The 21740-nt window shown below is 35.4% G+C and overlaps 1 protein-coding gene across 6 annotated transcripts in view; it reads right to left on the bottom strand.

Moving 5' to 3' along the window:
• ARHGEF12 (Rho guanine nucleotide exchange factor 12) overlaps positions 1–21740 on the bottom strand; it is a 144226-nt gene that overhangs the window by 95948 nt on the left and 26538 nt on the right. The window contains exon 1 of one of the 6 annotated variants that reach the window (XM_027581585.2): positions 9074–9203. The exons of the other annotated variants lie outside the window; for them this stretch is intronic. The gene's annotated coding sequence lies outside the window, so the exon portion shown is untranslated. Of the gene's footprint in view, positions 1–9073; positions 9204–21740 lie in introns of those variants that run through there. 6 annotated transcript variants of the gene reach the window in all.

Raw genomic sequence — 21740 nt, 5'->3', positions numbered from 1 at the left:
AAAATGCATTAAAGACCTAAATGTGAGAACTGAAACCATACAGGCAGTAACTTTTCTGACATTAGCCAAAGCAATTTTTTTTTCTAGGTGTGTCTCCTGAGGCAAGAGAAACAAAAGCAAAAACAAATGATTAGGACTACATCAAAATAAAAAACTTCTACACAGCAAAGGATATAACCAACAAAACTGAAAAATAACTTACGGAAGAGGTAATTGCAAATGACGGATCTGATAAAAAGTTACTATCCAAAATATATAAAGAACAAAGTTCAACACTCAAAAAACTAATAATCTAATTTAAAAATGAGCAGAAGACATGAACAGACATTTTTCCAAAGACGACATCCAGGCCAACAGACCCATGAAAAGATGCTCAACATCACTTACCACCAGGGAAATGCAAATCAAAACTACAGTATGATATCACCCCATACCTGTCAGAATGGCTAAAATCAACAACACAAGAACCAAAAGGGGTTGGCAAGGATGTGGAAAAAAAGGAACACTCATGCACTGTTGATGGAAATGCAAACTGGTGCAGACACTGTAGAAAACATTATGGAGTTTCCTCAAAAAGTTAAAAACAGAACTACCTTATGATCCAACAATCGCACTACTATTTACCCAAAGAATACAAGAACACTAATTCAAAGGAATACATGCACCCACCCCCATGTTTATAGCAACACTATTTACAATAGCCATATGGAAGAAGCCCAAGTGTCTATCAATTGATGAATGGATAAAGAAGATGTGGGGCATATATATATAATGGAATATTATTCGGCCATAAAAAAGAATGAAATCTTGCCATTTGCAATGACATGGATGGAGCTGGAGAGAATAATGTTAAGTGAAATAAGTCAAAGACAAATACCATGATTTCACTCATATGTGAAATTTAAGAAACAAAACAAACAAGCAAAGGAAAAAAAAGGGAGAGACAGAGACAAGCCAAGAAAGAGATTGTTAATTACAGAGTACAAACTGATGGTTACTAGAGAGGAGGGGGTAAAGGGATGGGTGAAATAGGTGATGGGGATTAAGGAGTGTACTTGTCATGATGAGCACAGGGTGATGTATGGAATTGTTGAATCACTATATTGTATACCTGAAACTAATATAACACTGTATGTGAACTAACTGGAATTAAAATAAAAATTTTAAAAAATAGAGTTCTATGAATACTTAAACAAAAAAATTTAAGTCATGTGGTCATGTACCAGTTGGAAAGATTAAGTTAGCCCCAAGATTTCTCTACAAAAAGACTCCATATGCCATACGACTCCAGTGTGAGAAAATAATGACACAACGTCTAAAATTTTTTCAAAAAATTTTTATGCATACTGGAAATTAAGATACAAGGAATCTGTAGAGAAATAAGGAACCAAAGCATCTATGAGCTCTTCTTGGAGAAAACAAAAACAAAAACTACTTACAGACAAAATGCACCCAGTAAAAATATCCTCAAAATGAAGAACTCAGGAATGTAGAAGGCTCAGTAAATGGACTGAGGGTGAGCACAGGATCAATTAACATACAGAAACTAATAAATACCTGTAACAAAAGCCACCCTACTGCCATTTAATAAAACATTAGTATTTCCTCAATGGAGAATTTGTCTTAACTTTGTATCCTCGTTATACCCTATATGGTACTTCTGCACACAGTACTCAAAAAATAAATGCTTTAAAAAAATGATCATCTGATATATCACCCACCCAACCCAGCACCCCATCTGCAGGAATAAAAGCTCCCTGATCTCTGGTTCACTGCTATATCCCAGGGCAGTGCTACACACACAGCAGGTGCTTAATAAATATTTGCCTAATGATATAATGCGCATTAGACTCAGGCAAATGGACTTCTTCTATCTTCTGGGCTCTAAAGCTTTAATTGCTATCTGGGCATATGCATTTAGATATACCACTGGCATCTCAAATTCAATAAATCCAAAACTAAATTCTTACTCTGACTCTCAAAACTTGCTTCTCCATCTCAACAAACAAACCTTTATCTACCTACCTGATCTAGTCAGAAATCTAGAAGTTATCAATGACACTTCCTCTCCTTCCCCACATCCAATGCACCCAACTCTCCATCCACCCAACAATACTTATTGAGCACTTACTACATACCATGCATTGTTCTAAAGGCTGAAGACAGAAAATAAGTAAGTCTTCTTTTTCATGGAGTTAACATCCATCATTGCATTTTACTGATTTTACCTTCAAGAGATATCTCAGATTTATTTCTGGCCTTCGCCATTGCTAGCTTCGAGCTAGCCACCTTGTCCCAAGCCTAGACTATTGTAATAATTTAACAGGCCTTGCCACTTCTACTCTTGCACACATCCTCCGATTCATTTCCCTATACAGAAACCATTTAATTCCAAAACACAAATCTTAGTGTGTCCCTCCCCTGCTTAAAATCTTTCAATAATTTTACATTGCATTTAGAAAAAAAAAATCCAAACACCAAACATGACATGCAAGACCCAAATATAAAATACAGCTCTTGGGGCGCCTGGGTGGCTCAGTCATTAAGCGTCTGCCTTCTGCTCAGGTCATGATCCCAGGGTCCTGGGATTGAGCCCTGCATCGGGCTCCCTGCTCGGCAGAGAGCCTGCTTCTCCCTCTCCCACTCCCCCTGCTTGTGTTTCCTCTCTCACTCTCTCTATGTCAAATAAATAAAATCTTTAAAATACAGCTTTTGTTACCTTTCTAATTTCAACTTCCACCACTCTCCTGCTCACTTACTATGCTCCAGCTATAGTGGCCTTCCTTTAGTGCTTTACATGCATGCTTCCCCCAAAAAGGGATATCTTGCATGCTGCTCGATTTGGGACCCTCTCCCCACTAACCCAATTCCTGAGTATACTTTATGTCTTTGCTTAAAGGTTGTTACTTTAGAAAGGCCTTTCCTGACTTCTGTTCCCCAATTTAAATTAGGTTCCTCCTGTTACTGTCTCCCACAATTACCCTATTCTTTCTCTCTAACACATTTTATAATTATCTTGTATTTAATGTTGGTTTGTATCATTAGGCAACTCTATAAGTACACAGTAAATTCAGGCCCTGGCACAGCTCCTCAAGGTGTTCAATAAATATTTCTTGAATGAATTAATAATTCAACCATAGAAAAGAGACACGTGGAGAAATTCTAAGCAAGGGAAGAAGCATATGCTAATGTGTTGGAGAAAATCCAAGTAGCTCAGAATGGCTAGAGCATGAGGGTTGGGTTGGGGGAGCGTAATAATGTCTGCAGAGGGAACTATACACCATACAAAGGAATAGAAAGGTTCTTAACCCAGACTTCAGCTTCTATAGGTATTGAACATTATGGGGTGAGGGAATCTCTAGAGACAGTCTCAAAAGAGGTCCATTAAAAAGAGGTCTCCTCCAAAGAACCACTGCTAGAGACAATGCAGGAACACTGACAGGTTTTCAGCCAGGCAGTAATATGATCCAATATGTATTTTAGAAATATCACCTTGTAAACAAAATGAAGAATGAAACCGTGGGCCAGGAAACCAATTGGAAAATAGCAATAGTAAAGATTTAAAAAATGATGAGGATCTAAACAATATCTAAAGCAATAAAGAAAAAGGAATAAATATAAAAAATATTACAGAAATAAGCACTGAACCTCTAGCAAACCTAGAAAAGGAGAAAGAAACTCCCAGGATGGGGCACCTGGGTGGCTCAGTCAGTTGAGCATCTGCCTTCAGCTCAGGTCATGATCCCAGGTTCCTGGGATGGAGCCCCTGCTCAGTGGGGAGCCTGCTTCTCCCTCTCCTTCTGCTGCTCCCCCTACTTGTTCTCTCTCTCAATCTCTCTGTAAAATAAATAAATAAAATCTTTAAAAAAAAAAAAGAAAGAAAGAAAGAAAGAAACTCCCAGGATTTTGGCTTAGATGACAAAACATTTGATTGTGCCAATCACCATAGAAAGAAATGCAGAGGAAGTTTGGGTAAGAAGCAGTTTTGTTTGTCAAGGTAACTGCAGGACACCATAGTAGACATGTCTACTAAGGACTTGAGTTCAGAGAAGAGACCAGTCTGGAATTCAGATTGAGATGACATGATAAATATAGTACAGCACTGTGAATGTCTTTTCCTTACCATGTTCTTAGTAACACTTTCTTTTCTTTCACTCACTTTATTTTTAAGAACACAGTATATAATACACAGAATATACATAATATGCATTAACAGACTATGTTACCTGTAAGGCTTCAATCAACAGGAGGCCATCAGTAGTTAAGTTTGGGGACAGTCAAATGTTATACATGGATTTAACAGCACAGGGGTGTTAGCACCACTAACCCTCATGTTGTTCAAGGGTCAGGGTCAACTGTATTTTAAAATTCATATTATATATCTAGAGTTTCTACTTCCTCATCATGTTCTTATAATATATCTGAACTCAACTTTATGTCACAACTATTACAGAGCAGGGAAAATACTAAGAAATTGTTTAGTTGTAACTTCTCTTGCAATGCCAGAATTTGGCAGTGGTGGAATTCTCTGTTAAAAAGAGTATTATCATAACTGAAAAATACTGAAAGTCTTTGTTCTTTAAAAATGTTAAATGTGGTGTTTTCTACTTAAAATTTTTTTACTTAATTTGAACAAGAGTATTATGAATTATATTTCTAGTTCTTACAGCAATAAACATTCATAAAAAGCCTGATTATTGGCATATACAAAAATCTAGAGCTGACATCATACTTATGGTGAAGAATAGAAGGCTTTTCCTCTGGGATCAGGAACAGGACAGGGATGTCCCCTCTCATCACTTTTACTCAACACTGTAGTATTATCACAGCAAGTGCAGTAAGGCAAAAAAAAGAAAGAAAGAAATACCAGGCATCCAGATTGGAAAGGAAGAAGTAAAACTGTATTTACATAGATTACATGATGATCTACATAGAAAATTCTATGAAATCAACAAAAAACCTACTAGAACTAATTAATAAGTTTAGCAAGTTTGCAAGATTCAAAAATCCATAACCAACTGTATTTCTGCATATAAAATACTAGCAACAGACAATTAGAAACTGAAATTAAAAAGATAATACCACCCATGATAACACTAAAATATTAAATACATAGGGTAAATCTGACAAAAGATGTGTAAGACCTGTAAACTGAAAACATACATGGCTAAGAAAAACTGAGACCTAAGTAAACGGAGCTATATTCCATGTTCATGGACTGGAAATCTCAATGTTAAAATGTCAGTCATCCACAAATTGATCTATAGGTTCAATGCAATTCCAATCAAAATCCCAACAGGCTTTTTTCCAGAAATGAATAAACTCAATCTAAAGTTCATATGGAAATGCAAAGGGCCTGGAAGAGCCAACAATTTTGAAAAAGAACATAGCAGAAGGACCAACTCTACTTGATTTCAAGACTTATTATAAAGCAACAGTAGTCAAGACAGTGTGGTATTGGAGTCAAGAGAGACAAACAGATCAAGAGAACAGAGACCCCATGTATATGAACAACTGATTTTTGACAAAGGTACAAAAGCAAATTCAGTCTTTTTAACAAATGGTGCTGGAATATTTAGATATCCATATGCAAAAAAATACACAATTTATACCTCACACCATATTAAAAAATTATCTCAAAATGTATCCCAGACTTAAAAGTAAAGTTGAAATTATAAAACTTCTAAAAGCAAGCACAGAAGAAAATATTGATTGGGAAAATATTTCTTAGATATATATACCAAAAGCATAATGCATAAAAGGAAAAACTGACAGACTGGAATTCAAAGTTAAAAACTTCTGATCTTTGAAATACAAACTATATTATCAATAAAGCTATTTAAAAAGAGAGAGAATACTAAAAAGAATGAAAAGACAAATCAAAGACTGGAACAAAATATTTCCAAAACAAATATCTCATAATGGACTCAGATCCAGAATATATAATGAACTCTTACAACTCAATAATAAAAAGACAGCATAACTAAAAACAAAACTTAAACAATTCATGAAAGAAAAACATATGAATACTAATAAACACATGGAAAAATGTTCAACATTAACTGGTCATTAGGTGAAATGCAATAAAAACTACAATATGATGCCATTATACACCCACTTACATGAATGAAATTAAAAATACTGACAATACCAAGTACTGGTGAGGCTGTGGAGCAACTGGAATATTGCTGGTAAAAACTTAATACAATATAGCCACCTCAACAAACAATTTGGCAGTTTGTTAAAAAGGTTAAAAATATACTCCTTCCACAAGATCCAGCCATTCTACTCCCAGGTGAAATGAAAAAATATGTCCATACAAAGACTTGTATGTCCAAAGTAAATTTATTCTTAATACGCCAAAACTTGAAACAATCAAATGACTATTCAACAGACAGATAAACAAATTATGGTTTATCCATATGTTGAAGTATTACTCAGCAATAAAAAGTTATGAACTACTGATACATATAACATGGACAAATCTTAAAATAATTATGCAGAATTTAAAAAGTCAAACAAAAAGAACACATACCATGTATATATTTATACCATGATATAAAACTTAAGAAAATGCAAACTAATCCATAATGATAGTAACAGTGGTAGCTGGGGATAGGTGGGGAGGATTCAAAGGGAAGAACTGCAAAAGGCACAAGGAAACTTTTGGGGTGATGTTTATTATCTTAATTTTAGTGGAGAGTCTCCCCATTGTATACAAAAATCAAAACCTATCAAACTATGTATTTTAAACATAAATAGTTAATTATACAACAATTATACCTCAATACACCTGTTAAAATCTCAAAAAGCCTAATGTTCAAATGAACCAAAACTACCAGTAAGCATTATATCATACCTCAAGAAATATCTTAAGTAAAAGACTCAATGGTCTATTTTCTACCCATTGTAAATGAAAGCATTTGAGAGTATACATAAAGGATATATCAAAGAGGAACTCTGCTACTGTGTTTGTTTGTTGGCTTGCTTAGGTGGAATAATCCAATAATGCTTTAGAAAAGTATTTTTAAATATAATATTGGGTAAGCCTATGGTCATCAATCATTTGGTATGGAGAAATTTCAGCAAACTTTAGTTTACCTGCCTAAATTTGATTATTTTATAGGTTCTCTTCAAGATTCTCACACTAATTAATGCTTCAAAAGATCACTGTAATAATAATTTTAGCCCCAACAGAATGTGTTGGTATTAAAAAGTACAAACTCACTTATATATTTCACCAATGTACTATACAAGTCTATTACTCATTTATTCATCCCTTTATTCAATAAATGAATTTATTACTGCATACTCTGTAGTCAGGCACTAACCGAGGTCCTTGCAATATATTTGGGGTAAAGGGAAGAGGGAGACAACAGACAATAATGATCTTAATAAATGTATACTGTAATATGTTAGAAGGTGATACACCTTGTAATGACACATTAATGAGGCTTATTTCCATAAGCCGCACATGAAAATCTCCTACACTGAATAGAATCACATAATGTTAGAGCTGAACTTTAAGGTGACTTAGTCCAATCTCACACTTGACAGATGATGTTAAATTATTTACAGAATCACCCAGTACTTGGCAGAGATTAGGATCCCTATCTCCCTGTTTGCTCCACTGGCATCACTCTTTGTGATGTCAAATAATTGTGATAAAATGTTTCAATCTGCTCATATGGAAACAGTGGAAAGAGTTTTGGGAATTGACTGGCCTAGGTTTCATGGTTTTGTTTAAACTACTTAACCTCTCAAAATATAAATTTCCTCATCTAAAAACAGGGATGGTCATAATTTTGTGACTGGGTTGTTATGAGGATTAAATGTAGCAGCTTATGTAAAATACCTACATGTTAGCACATGACTATATAACCAGTACTAGTATCCTAGCACCAAAAATAGTACATCATATGTATGAGTTTTTTATACCCCTCACTAGACTATAACCTCATATACATCTAAGGCACAAAACATAATATAAACACTCAATAAGTAATTGTTAATTTGTTAATATTCTAAGGAGTCAACCAGCTTTCAAACTATGGCAAACAGTAGGATAACTCCAATCACCCTGATGGAGATGATCAAATTAACTGAAAGCTTCAGAGTATGCTTAAAAATGGTTTCAGGCTGTCTTTTCTAAACAGAGCTGTCTGCAGCGCTAAACACTTTTTAGTGTCGTAAACTATGGTCCTGAATCTTTCTGTCCACAAGAAAATAACTTCCACCATTCAGGATGAAACAAAAAAGGCTGCAGGATTTTATGCCACTTCTTTTCACATTCATGCCTCTGCTCTTGTATTCACAGATATGAATGCAGGAAAAAAAAAAGCAGAAGGCAATTCCAATGCCATCACATAGCAATCCGGCAGCTTCTTCATATTTATAACCAACATTTTAGCTGACAAAGGCAAAAATCCCACAAACCGAACAAAGGATAAAATAACTCAAATTGGTAAGAGTGTTTGGCATCATGGATATCACCTTTTCCAAATGACTGTATGTTTCATTTTAGTTTCAAATGAAAAAACAATCATGAAGATTACCCTATAAAAATATTCCCTTCCCCCCACCACAGGATTAATCCCTGTCCTTCCAAACCCCATCCGAGGTCCCTTGGGTATCAAAGGGAAACCACTATCCTGAAGCTTCAGATAATTAAATCACAATTTACAGAATAATAAATCAAAGTCCCTAGCTAAGATTCAAGAGAAGTTATGTCAATTCAGTTCTAAAAAGGTAAAAGAAGGATGCTGCTTCCTATCCTTTTGAATACAAACATCCCTGCAATGCTGGATGTTAAAACCTTTGTTCTCAAGCTAAGCAATTAAAGCACAGATTTTCAAAACTAGAAATTTTCTTCCTTTACGTCACATTAGGCTTTTTTAAAACATGAAAAAAACCTTAAAGGCTATTTTAAGAATAATGAACAATGTAAAGATACCCTCTTCCTTTCTCTCTCTGGCTCCTCTGTGACAGGTACATCCCTTTCACTGAAGCTATTTTTCTACCATTTTCCTACACTTCATACACCACCGAGAAAACAAAGACTGCTATAGATTACCTGGATCACCGGACAAATCAGCAGACAAGTAAAAGCTCAAAAGGCTTGTTTCCATGGAGTAAAAGAGAATGAAATCCTCACCAAAACACCATTCCCTTAGCAACCTTAGGCTTTTCCTTTATACATACACTCGACATCCTTGGAAAGGCATTTGCCGGATGATTTTACTGCCCACAAGAGGGATGATATGAAGAAACCCCACCTCTTCTCCCACCCCCAGGCGTCTACCATCATCACCCAAAGTCCAACACTGTGCTGCTAAAGGAAAAAAGCAAAGAACAGCATCCATGAACACGACTCTAGGTCACAACCACAAAAATACTTAAAAGATAAAGAAAGCAAAGATTTAGCTGACAAGTTTTTTAAGGGAGGAGGCCAAGCAGCTCCCACAAAATTAAAAATTCTTGTAAAAGATCTAATTGTAGAGCCACAAAAATTTTCTTCAGAATTTCCTGAATAAAGTATGATTTTTTAGAAAAACATAGCGTCTCTATGAAAAATGGGAGTTCCTCAAATATCTTAAAATTTTGTTACTGCTCCTGCTCCCTTCCCTAAAGGCAAATCAACCAAATAAATGAAGATTTACAAAAAAGGTCTCTTTTTGTTGGTAGTGTAACCCCCTCAACGACAATCTGGGACAGGCGGTGGGGATGGAGGAGGAACAGATAAAAAATGGGATGAGGAAAAATACTTTCTGCCCCAATAAGCCTAATTAAGTTTGTAAGCAAGGCTGGGAGGATTGAAATTTCTTCATGCTATTTTGTCTGTGTTTGATTATTGTAAATCTTCCCTGGTCTCTAACCATGCCCCAGGCATTCTGATGTCTGGCACTCCGTTAACTTGCATCCCTACCACTTACAGTACAATGAGGGAGGGACAGAGACACACACTCATTCAATTTAATCCCTGGAAGCCATGTAATTTTGCTAAAACAGTAATTTGCCTCAAATACTGCTCTCTAACAAAGGCACTGCCACACTAAGAAGACTCGTTAGCCTCTATTTTCCTTTCCTGAAGCATCAACCCAAGTTGACAATTTGCACACACGTAATTTCTGGGATTACTACATTAGTAATGAATGACAAACATATTCTTTGTTTGATAAAACATATTCCCTAAAACTTCTGAATATATCTAATTTTAAGTGAAAACCCAGTAATCATGGCACTTGCTTAAATTATAGCCTCGGGTTCTGTAAACTTCTAAACAAATTCACAGAACCTCAGAGTCACAGTTAAGTGATCTATGAAGAATCAGCTTCCATGGAACCACACCTTGGGGAATGCAGTCTGTAAAAAATAAACAAAGGAAGAAGAACCAAAGGATAGATAGATGAGTAGATTTTTAGGTTTGCTAAACTAGAGACTAATGATTTTAAGGCTTTCCCAGGACATTAACAAATTTACTGAATTTATGATTTATAAGTACTTAATAGAGAAGCAGTGATACAACTTACCACCCAACCATGTGACCCAGAAATCGCATTCTGAGGTATTTTATCCAAATGATGTGAAAATTTCTGTCCACAGAAAAATCTGTCTGTGATGTTTACAGCAGCTTTACTACCTCATCATCAGTGCTAAAAATTGGAAGTAACCAGAATGTCCTTCAGTGGGGGAATGGATAAACAGACATGATTCATTCATACATGGAATATTATTCAACAATTTAAAAAGAATGAAATATCATTTCACACAGCAATATGGGTAAAATTTAAATGCATTTTGCTATGTTAAAGAAGTCAGATGCAAAATCCAAAGATTTGCATATTGTTACATTCACAGGACACTCTGGAAAAAGCAAAATTAAAATAAATTAGACAAAAACACAGATTAGCAGTTACTAGAGATTAGTGGAGGAGAATGGCTGGCTACAACGGGGATGCCCAGGGACACATTTAGGGTGCACAACCTTTTCTGTACTATACTAGGGATGTGGGTACATGACTCTACTCCTTAGTTAGGAACCACAGAACTGCACATTCTGAAGAGTGAGCTTCTGTGAATGCTGACCAAACAACAATAAAAATCCATCAACCAAAATGTTGGAAGACTCCAAGATGAAATGTAGAACCATGATAAATGAATCTAACTTCATTACAAATTATGACATAACCGCACCGAAGGGGTGGGGGAGAAATGAGCTGACCTAACTAACTTTGGAAAGTGATGTTTTTACTGGAAATTGTAAGGCTAACAACAAAAATAAACACTGGACTCTAATTGGAAGGTTTGTTTCTCATGGGTACACAGGTTAACAGTCCTGAAATAGCTTTTCATGTATACTGGAGCTGAACAAATAAGTAAATGGATAATACATGGTTGGAGCCAAGCTTCTCACTGTGAAACTGACACATAAACAAGAAAGGAAGACTAGAGTGAACCCGGTACTGGATTAAAATCAGATATACCAGGAAGAACCCATGCTTAATACATATACAAATGGATACAAAAACAATTATAGATATGTGTGTATGCATAGGTATATATATATATTACCTAGTTCTGTCCCTTGAGAGGGCTTAAAAGCATTGGCACCTGAATAGCCGTGAGCATACCCAGCACCCACAGTTTGGTTTCTAAATACCATTCTCCTATAAAAGGACCTCCTTGGGAAAATGGCTGAAACTGGGGCAAAGAAAATATAAAATGAGCATCTCAGAGTACCAGAAAATAAGGAAGTACTCAAAAAACAAAAAATATAGAGGCAAGTGCCAACCTGAAAGCTTTTCCAACAGTCAAAGCTGGAACAATATGAGCAACAAAATAAAAACATAGTATTGGATTAGAACTCAAAGTATAAAACAAATATACACCAGTCCACACTTACATACATACACACATACATAAATGGAGGAGGACACAAAAATCTTCCTTACAGAAGAATTCTGAATCATATATGTAGATACTTCCTCCTCCCCTAAGTGTGGATTGAATGTTAAGTGACTTGCTTCTAAAAAACAAAGTATGGAGAGAGAAAAAGAGTAACTTTAGAAGGGAGAAACCTGGGAAACACTACCTTAGCCAAGTGGTCAAAGTTAATACCACCAATGAGGTCATATAGATGTCATGTAGACATCATGTATCTCTGATACAAAATGAAAGAGCACTTCATCTCTGACATATTCTTTCCCAAAATGCATAACCCTAATAATAAAAAAACAGCAGCAAACCCAGACTGCGGGAAATTCTAAAAGATACCTGGGCCAGTACTCCTCAAATCTGTTAAGGTCATAAAAAACAAGGTAAGCCTAAGAAACTTTCACAAACCAGAAGAGATTTGGGAAACATGAAAACTGCACTGTGGAATCCTGAATTGGATCCTGGAACAGAAAAAGATCATTAATGGAAAAGCTGGTGAGATCCAAATAAAGTCTATAGTTTAGTTAATACCAATGTATTCTTAGTTTTAGTAGATGAACCACAGTAATGCAAGATGTTAACAACGAGGAAAGCTAGGTGTAAGGTATATGGGAGCTCTCAACACTATCTTTACATCTTTTCTGTAAATCTAAAAGTATTCCAAAATAAAGAAGTTACTGAATAACTAGTATATAATGCTAGAAAGTCAGTATAGTAAGTGCTCTTAGGTAGTGACTTGGATTGTTAGTTAAAAACATTCCCACAAAGAAAACTCCAGGCTCAAACGACTTCACTGGTGACTGTCCCAACATTTAAAGGAAAACATAATAATAATCCTACACACACTCTTTCTGAAAACACATGACACTTCCCAATTCATTCTCTGAGGCCAACATTACACTCAATACCAAAACAAGCAATGACATTATAAGAAAATGAAAACCAATATCCCTCATGGAAACAGATGTAAAAATCTTCATTAAAATACTAGCAAACCAAAATCTATCAATATACAGAATGAATAATACATAATGACCAAATGGAGTTTATCCCAGGAATGCATGGTTGGCTCAACATTCAATGTAATTCACCATATCACCAGTCTAAAAAAACTATATGATCACCTCACTAGATGCCAAAAAAAAACATTTTACAAAATTCAATGCCTGTTAATGATAAAATATCTCACAAACTAAGACAGACGATAACTTCCCCAAACTGATAAAAGGCATCTATAAAAAACAAACACATAACATCACACTTAATGGTAACAAATTAAATGCCTTCTCACTATGATTGAGAACAAGGCAGGGATGTCTACATGTCTATGCTCACAATTTCTATTTAACATGTTAGGGAGATAAGACAATAAAGTAAATATATAAAAAGCTTACAGACTGAAAAGAAAGAAAATACAACTGCCTTTAACCACAGATGACATGATCATCTATGTAAAAGATCCAAAGAAATCGGGGTGCCTGGGTGGCTCAGCCAGTTAAGTGTCTGCCTTCGGCTCAAATCATGATCCCAGGGTCCTAGGATCGAGTCCCACATCCGGCTCCCTGCTCGGCAGGAAGTCTGCTTCTCTCCCTCCCTCTGCCCCTCTCCCTGCTTGTGCTTTCTCTCTCTCTCTCTCTCTAAAATAAATAAAAAATCTTAAAAAAAATCCAAAGAAATCTATATTTATAAAAAATAGAATAAGTTTAGCAAAATAACAGTACACAAGATCAATATACAAAAAGCAATCACATTTCTATATACTAGCAACAAATGAACAATTAATTTTAATTACCATTTATAGTAACCTCAAAACACATGAAATATACAGGGCTGAATTAAACTGTGCAAGACCTATACACTGAAAACTATAGAATTTTTTGAGAGAAAAGACTTCAATACATGAAGAGTGAGATTATGTTCATGAATCAGAAGACTCATACTGTTAAGATACTGATTCTCCCTAACCTGATCTACACTTGACACAATCATCCTAAAAAATCACAGCATTAAAAAAAAAAAAAACAAATTGACATGCTGATTCTCAAATTCAGATCCATTCAATACAAAGGATCTAGAAAAGCCAAAACAATTTTTTCAGAAAAAAACAAAACTGGAAGGCTTACACTATCTTCTTTCTAAGATTTAAGATAAAGCTACAGTACTCAAGACATAAGGATAGGTGTATTGATCAGAAGAACACAATATAGAGATAGCATAAATAGATGCATATGAATAGGACTGATTCAGTTTTTAACACAAATGACAAGGTAATTCAACAGGAAAAGAACAGTCTTTTCTGTAAATAGCACTGGAGCGTACGACAAAACATACACACACACACACACACACACACACACACACACACACACCTTAATCCTTATCTCACACCATATACAAATACTAACTTGATATATATCATGGGGCTAAAAATAAGAGAAAAACTATAGACCTTCTAGAAAAAATGAGGAGAAAATTCTTGCAACCTTGGGTTAGGTCGAGATTTTTTCAGGTAGGACCCAAAAAACAAAAACTTTATAGTTTGCTTTTTTGTTTTTAAACAGAAGAAGTTGACAAACTGAACTTAATCAAAATTAAAAACTTCTATTCTTTGAAAGACACTGTTAAGGAAATAAAAAGACAAGACACAAACTGGGAGAAATATTTTCAAAACACCTATCTGATAAAGGACTCATAACTTACATCTCAATAATTAGAAGACAAGCCAATTTTTAAAAGATTTGAAAAGACACTTCATAAAAGAAAACAAATGGCAAAAGTCCTCAGTATCACTGAGGACTTGAAAAGTCCTCAATATCATTAATAAGAGAAATGCAAATAAAAAAATACAATGAGATGGCCATTCATACCCACTAAAATGACTAAAATTAAATAGATTGATAATACCAAGTGTTGATGAGGATGTGGAGCAACTGAAACTCTCCTACCTTTCTAGTGAGAATGTAAAATCATAGTCACTTTGGAAAACAGTTTTGAAAAGTTTTTTATAAAGTTAAACATATACTTATCATATAGCTTAGCAATCCTACTTCAAGGTTTTTACCAAAGAGAAATGAAAATGAAAATGTAAATCACACAAAAAACTCAAGTGCCAATATTCAGATTTATTCAAAATAGCCCAAACTGGAAACAATTCAAATGTCCATCAACAGATAAGTGGATAAAGAAACTCTGGCATATTTACACAATGGAATATTAAGGCAAGAAAAAGAAACTACCATAACATGCAACAACTTGGATGCATCACAAAAGCATTAAAGAAGACAGACACAAAAAGATTATATACACTGTATGATGCACTTACATGACATTGTAGAAAAGGCAAAAACTCTTGTGACAGAAAGCAGATCAATGGTTGTAGGAAACTAAATGAAAAGATGCATGAGAGAGCTTTTTGGAGTGACGGAGATATTCTGTATCTTAATCATGGTAGTGTTAAAAACTGGATACACTTGTCAAAGCTCTTCAAAATACACAATGAAAATGAGTGAACTTTGGGGCGCCTGGGTGTCTCAGTCATTAAGTGTCTGCCTTCGGCTCAGGTCAAGATCCCAAGGTCCTGGGACTGAGTCCCGCATGGGGCTCCCTGATCTGTGGCAAGCCTGCTTTTCCCTCTCCTACTCCCCCTGCTTGTGTTCCCTCTCTCGCTGTATCTCTCTCTGTCAAATAAATAAATAAAATCCTTAAAAAAAAAAATTAAAAGAAAATGAGTGAACTTTATCATAGGTAAGTTGTATCTCAAAGTAAGTTAATTTTTTAAAGATAAAATGAACAGAATTAAGTCCAGAATTTATTTTATTATTTATTTATTTGAGAGAGAGAGAGAGAGTGTGTGTACACGAGAGCATGTGTGCCTGTACACACTTGGGCGGGGGGGCAGACAGGGAGGGAGAGGGACAAGCAGAGCGCGGAGCCTGTGTGGGGCTTGATCTCAGGACCCTGAGATTATGACCTGAGCCAAAAGCAAGAATAGGATGTTTAACCGACTGAGCCACCCAGGCGTCCCTAAGTCCATAATTTAAATAGCTGATAAATTGACTAATTTCTCTAACTCCCTACCTAAAATATAAAACTTAAGTTATTGCTTTAACATAAAATCCTTAGAATTCCATAGAAAAATAAACCTTTACTTCAAAAATAAAACTTGAAAGGCTGAGCATTTTAAAAATTTAATTCTTAGCTCTGAACGTGTTATTTATAAAAATATTTAACATTTCAATGAACACTATATCAATATGATGACCTACTTCAATACCTAAAGCCCAAGCAATTACCAGAGCAATTCACCCAACTAGGATATTCTTATCAGAACATTACAAACACTTCTAAAGAAACCTGATGAACACTACATCAGCCAGGTGACCAAGGTCATCAACAGTCATAAACCATGTTGATATGATGAAAATGACACTATACCTCTGTTATCTTTCTTTGAACAACTCATTAACTCCAGTCTAGTCAGAGGAAAACAGACAAATTTCAATGTAGAGGAATATTATAAAATACCTGACGAGTACTCCTCAAAACTGTCAAGATCATCAAAAACAAGGTTAAGTCTAAGAAACTGTCACAGCCAAGAGGAGCCAAGGGAGACATGACAACTAAATGAAACGTGGTATCGTGCATGGGATCCTGGAACAGAAAAAAGACAACAGGTAAAAACTAAGGAAATCAGAATAAACTTTGGACCTAATGAATAATAATGTATTAAAAGTCAGTCATTAATTTTAACAGAAGTACCATACTAATGTAGTACATTAATAATAGGAGAATCTGTGTGCAAGTATGAAGTACATGTTCCTCTCTACTAGGTTTTTAATTTTTCTGTAAATCTAAACCCGTTCTAAAAAATAAACTGTTAAAAAAACATTCGTCCCCCCTCCACTACCAATTAAAAAAGTCCATCGCAGCAGAAGAACTTAGAACACTACAGGAAAAGGAAAGATACCAAGGGAAGAGAATCAAGAAAAAGATTGTACAGGTTATTAATTTAAAGAACATCAGTACAGCTTGGGTAGAAAATTGTGTTATAAAGCTTTTCTTTTCTTTCTCGCTCTCTTTTTTAACTATTTAGTGGAACAAGAGAAAGCATAAAAAGAAAGGTCAAAAGATGACCTAACAGGGATGTTAAAAATACTCTTCCCACTGCTTACACAGCTGTACTGGTGTTTTGACGTCAATCTCAAGACTCCCATGGATTATAACAACAATTCCTTCTTTGGTGTTTGTTGTATAAATTTCAAAGTGAAACCCAGTTGTTAATGAATGTTCACAGTTTCCATGATGAGAAGACTAATTTTGCTTAAAATCTGAGAAATACAGTGGCTAACAATGGGGGGAGGAGAAATGGAGAGGGTCATTTTGAACATGCTCATTTGAGTTTAAAGGAAGTCTTCTCTCTCAGCCCATTAAGTCATTTATCTCTTCATTCTTAATCTTCATTGGGAAACTAAAGTGAAATACCACTCTCTCTCATTTCTTTTACAAATATGAAAAAGATTTGGTTGGGTAAAAGCAAATTATTAATATGCCTTCAACTGAGGACTGATACCCAAAAATGTGTGAAATTTCAGTCTGCAGTATCTGCTTTGTATGGTAGATTTAACTTAATAGTGTTATATTAGTGATTTGAATCACTAATCAGTATGATTCGATGTAATCAGTTATTCATAAAGGCACATTCTTTGCAAAAACCATCATATAAAATCTTCACTATCCCAAGAGAAATGTGTTCTTAAAAATTCTTTTTTTCTAAACTTGCAACTATGTAAGAACTGATTGTTATACCAAAATACACAAAGTTAATCTTGCACTTTGGAAGGTAATTTCTGCTATGTTGTATTCCTTTTTTAAAAATATTTTATTTATTTATTTGAGAGAGAGAGAGTGGGGGAAGGAGCAGAGGGAGAAGGACAAGCAGACTCAGAGCTGAGCCTGGAGCCTGATTCGGGGCTCCATCTCACAACCCTGAGATCATGACCTGAGCTGAAATCAAGAATAGGAGGCTTAACCGACTGAGCCGAGGCATCCCATGCTGTATTCTTAGCTTTGTGAACCTTTGGAGATGAGCAGAAAAATCAGCCAGAGATTCTCAGTTCAATAAAGCTGTTTTTAACCAAGTATCCTAACATTCACATACATATTTAGCTGTACACAACAATCCCAACTTTATCTCCAGAAGTACCTCCCTACTCTTTACTGGTGATTAAATCAAAAGGAGTGAATGTTTCTTCTCTACCCAAGGAAAAAATAGGCCAGCAATATCAAAATTACAGAACTGTTACGGACATTTTTTTAAAAAAGTTCTAACTATACAATTCATTTTTTATGAGAAAAAGCATATCTAAAAAAGTCAAAGCATCTCTCCTACACTGAACAAAAGTTACACTCTGAAATGATCATCGGAGAAGGACCCAGGAGACATGCAGGAGGAGGTGGTTAATGACAGCATAATAAAGGAAAACATTTGACTATGGGTAACCATAAAAATACATTTTTCATATTTTAATTTTGTTCTCAAATTAATTTCCATCACTATAAAAAAATAGTTGTTCACTGAAAAGAATATGGAAAAGAAACGGGAAAGGAAGAAAACCACCTAAAGTCTTACTACCCATCATTATTCTACTAGTTAAAGAAATTATTATATAGCTATATAATAAAATAAGGTACAGCCACAAAGCATAGGCACTCACACAGAAATAGAACATATTTAAAAAGTACATTCCTAAATGAAAACTTCAAGTTACAAAACAGTACATATAATTTCATTTGTGTAAAGCAAATTAATAGTTGCTACATCTGGTAAATGAGATTAAGCAAATGGGTGAAGACAGGGAAACTGTCACTTTATACTTTCTTCTATGGTCGAAAAAGATTAAACTATAGGTTTAGGGGCGCCTGGATGATGCAGTCAGTTAAGAGTCCCACTCTTGGTTTCGGCTCAGGTCATGAGCTCAGGGTCCTGGGATCTGGCCTGAATCAGGCACTCATCGTGGAGTTGACCCTCCCTCTGCCCCTACCCCCCCTCTCAAATAAATAAATCTTAAAAAAAAAAAAACTATAATCTTAGTACTGAAGCTAACAGGTATATGAAGGTTCACTATGCTATTCTAACTTAACGTAAGTCTAAAATTTTATATTATAAAATCACGTAAAAGTGTACTTTACATATACTTCTAAGGAAAAAAAGTGTTTGAGACTAGTTTCATCCCAAAGAGTCTTTTGTTTGTGTCTGCATTTGTTTTTAATTCTAGAGGTAGGTATCTCAGCTAGATTCCCCCTTAGACAAAAAATTACCAACCACCTACAATTTAATAATTAAAAAATATACTGTTCAAAATCCCTTGAAGTAGATATTATAGTAGATATTACAGATAAAGAGACAAAAGCTAAATCAGAGAGGCTAAGTAATTTTAAGGTCACTCAGCTAACAAATGGTAGAGACAGAATTTGAAAACAGACATATTGGATTGTAAATTCTGTTTTCCATCAAAAGTTGGAAAATTTTGTGGGGAAAAACCTTACAAAAATTGAGCACCTGTCTTATCTCTAAGAAACAAACTTCAGTTTCCCATAAATAAATCTTTCAAATCCAAGAAAGGATTCCTATACTCTATTGCTCATTTGCCTAGGAAGATCAAGGAAATTATAATTATATATAAACTATATATAGTTTATATATATATAAACAATATAAACTATACTGGAAAGCAGATTGAACCCTGCAAAGCAAACTGATTAGTAACCCTGGGGCAAAGGTCTGACAGAAGAACTCTGTATTGGGCTGGTATATGACACAGTGTGTGTACTGAAGCACAGAGAAATATAATTCAGAGGCATTAAATAATATCAAGCCCATGTTAAAGATGGTATCTCTACTAGAATATATGAGAACTTTACTTCCTGAATACAAAAGAAAACCTCATCAGCAGATCAGAGCAGTAAACAGTTCTACTGAAACCCAGATGGCAGTGCTGATGGTGACCGCTTAAATAATGAGGTAATTTACAATCTTTTGTAATTTACAAGGCATCTTTACTGTAGTAGTGATTACTTTGTAGTTACTACTACTTATCTAATGTTCTCTTAAAAACTTTAGTGGCTTTCAGGGTGCCACCAAAACTTCCAATATTCAAAAGTATGAAGGTAACATAAAAATGTTTAGAGTACCACTTTTCTAGATTTTAATCCAAGTTCGTGCCTTATAGATTATAAAATATACAAGTAACAGTAGCTTAGTCCATGCAAAGGATAGTTTTGGTGATTTACACTCTTATGCCTTCAGGTTTTTACTAGAGGTCATTAGAAAAGACATTTAAAAAGTTGCTCATATGGGGTGGCTGGGTGATAGACATTGGGGAGGGTATGTGCTATGGTGAGCGCTGTGAATTGTACAAGACTGTTGAATAACAGATCTGTACCTCTGAAACAAATAATGCAATATATGTTAAAAAAAAAGAAAAAGAAGATAGCAGGAGGGGAAGAATGAAGGGGAGTAAATCGGAGGGGGGAGACGAACCATGAGAGACCGATGGACTCTGAAAAACAAACTGAGGGTTCTAGAGGGGAGGGGGGTGGGGGGATGGGTTAGCCTGGTGATGGGTATTAAAGAGGGCACATTCTGCATGTGGAGCACTGGGTGTTACGCACAAACAATGAATCATGGAACACTACATCAAAAACTAATGATGTAATGTATGGTGATTAATATAACAAAAAATTTAAAGAAAAAAGTTGCTCATAACTTGTTATAAAACTGTTGCAGGAGACACTGAGCCCATTTTTGTCTTGAAATCTATGTGAATAGTAATTTGTTATGAAGTTAATGATAAATAATAAAAATTTGGCTTGTTATAAAGGAGGAAATACACCCACTAACAGCCAAATCATATTTATCTTTTTCCCACAGCACCCTGATTTTTTAAAAAATTTTTTTTGATTTATTCAAGCTAGTTAACATATAGTGTATTATTATTTTGGGGGTAAAATTTAGGCTTCATCCATTGCAAACAACACCCAGTGCTCATTACATCACATGCCCTACTTAATGCCCATCACCCAGTTACCCCATCCCTCCGCCCATCTCCCCTCCTGCAACCCTCAGTTTGTTCTCTATAGTTAAGTGTCTCCAATTTTTTTTTTAAGATTTTATTTATTTATGTGACAGGGAGAGACAGCACAAGCAGGCAGAGTGGTAGGCAGAGGGAGAGGGAGAAGCAGGCTCCCCACTGAGCAGGGAACCCGATGCGGGGCTCGATCCCAGGACCCCGGGATCATGACTCGAGCCGAAGGCAGACACTTAACCCACTGAGCCACCCAGGCGCCCCTCCAATTTTTTTTTAAGTTTTTTTTTTTTTTTAAGATTTTATTTATTTATTCATGAGAGACAGAGGAGGAGAGAGAGAGGGAGAAGCAGAGGGAGAAGCAGGCACCCAAGGAGCAGGGAGCCCGATGTGGGACTCGATCCCAGGACCCTGGGATCATGACCTGAGCAGAAGGCAGACGCTTAACCATCTGGGCCACCCAGGAGCCCTTTTTTTTAAGTTTTTAACCCACAGCATCCTGAAAGCGGAAAAGCTTACTCACAATGGTTGTATCAACCCTCATAATTATATTTGCATTTCCACTGCTGTAAAAACTTGATCTTCTATTTTCATTTAATGTCTTTAATTGGGATCTGTGTGTGTCTGTGTGTGCATGTGTGTTCTTTATTATAAACCATTTCACATCCTTTGGGATGTGATATAGGGTATAAGCATTAAAAATAATTTTTAGGGGTGCCTGGG

Source organism: Zalophus californianus, chromosome 11, assembly GCF_009762305.2.
Source record: "Zalophus californianus isolate mZalCal1 chromosome 11, mZalCal1.pri.v2, whole genome shotgun sequence".
NCBI lineage: Eukaryota > Metazoa > Chordata > Mammalia > Carnivora > Otariidae > Zalophus > Zalophus californianus.
This window is presented reverse-complemented; position numbering and strand designations above follow the sequence as displayed.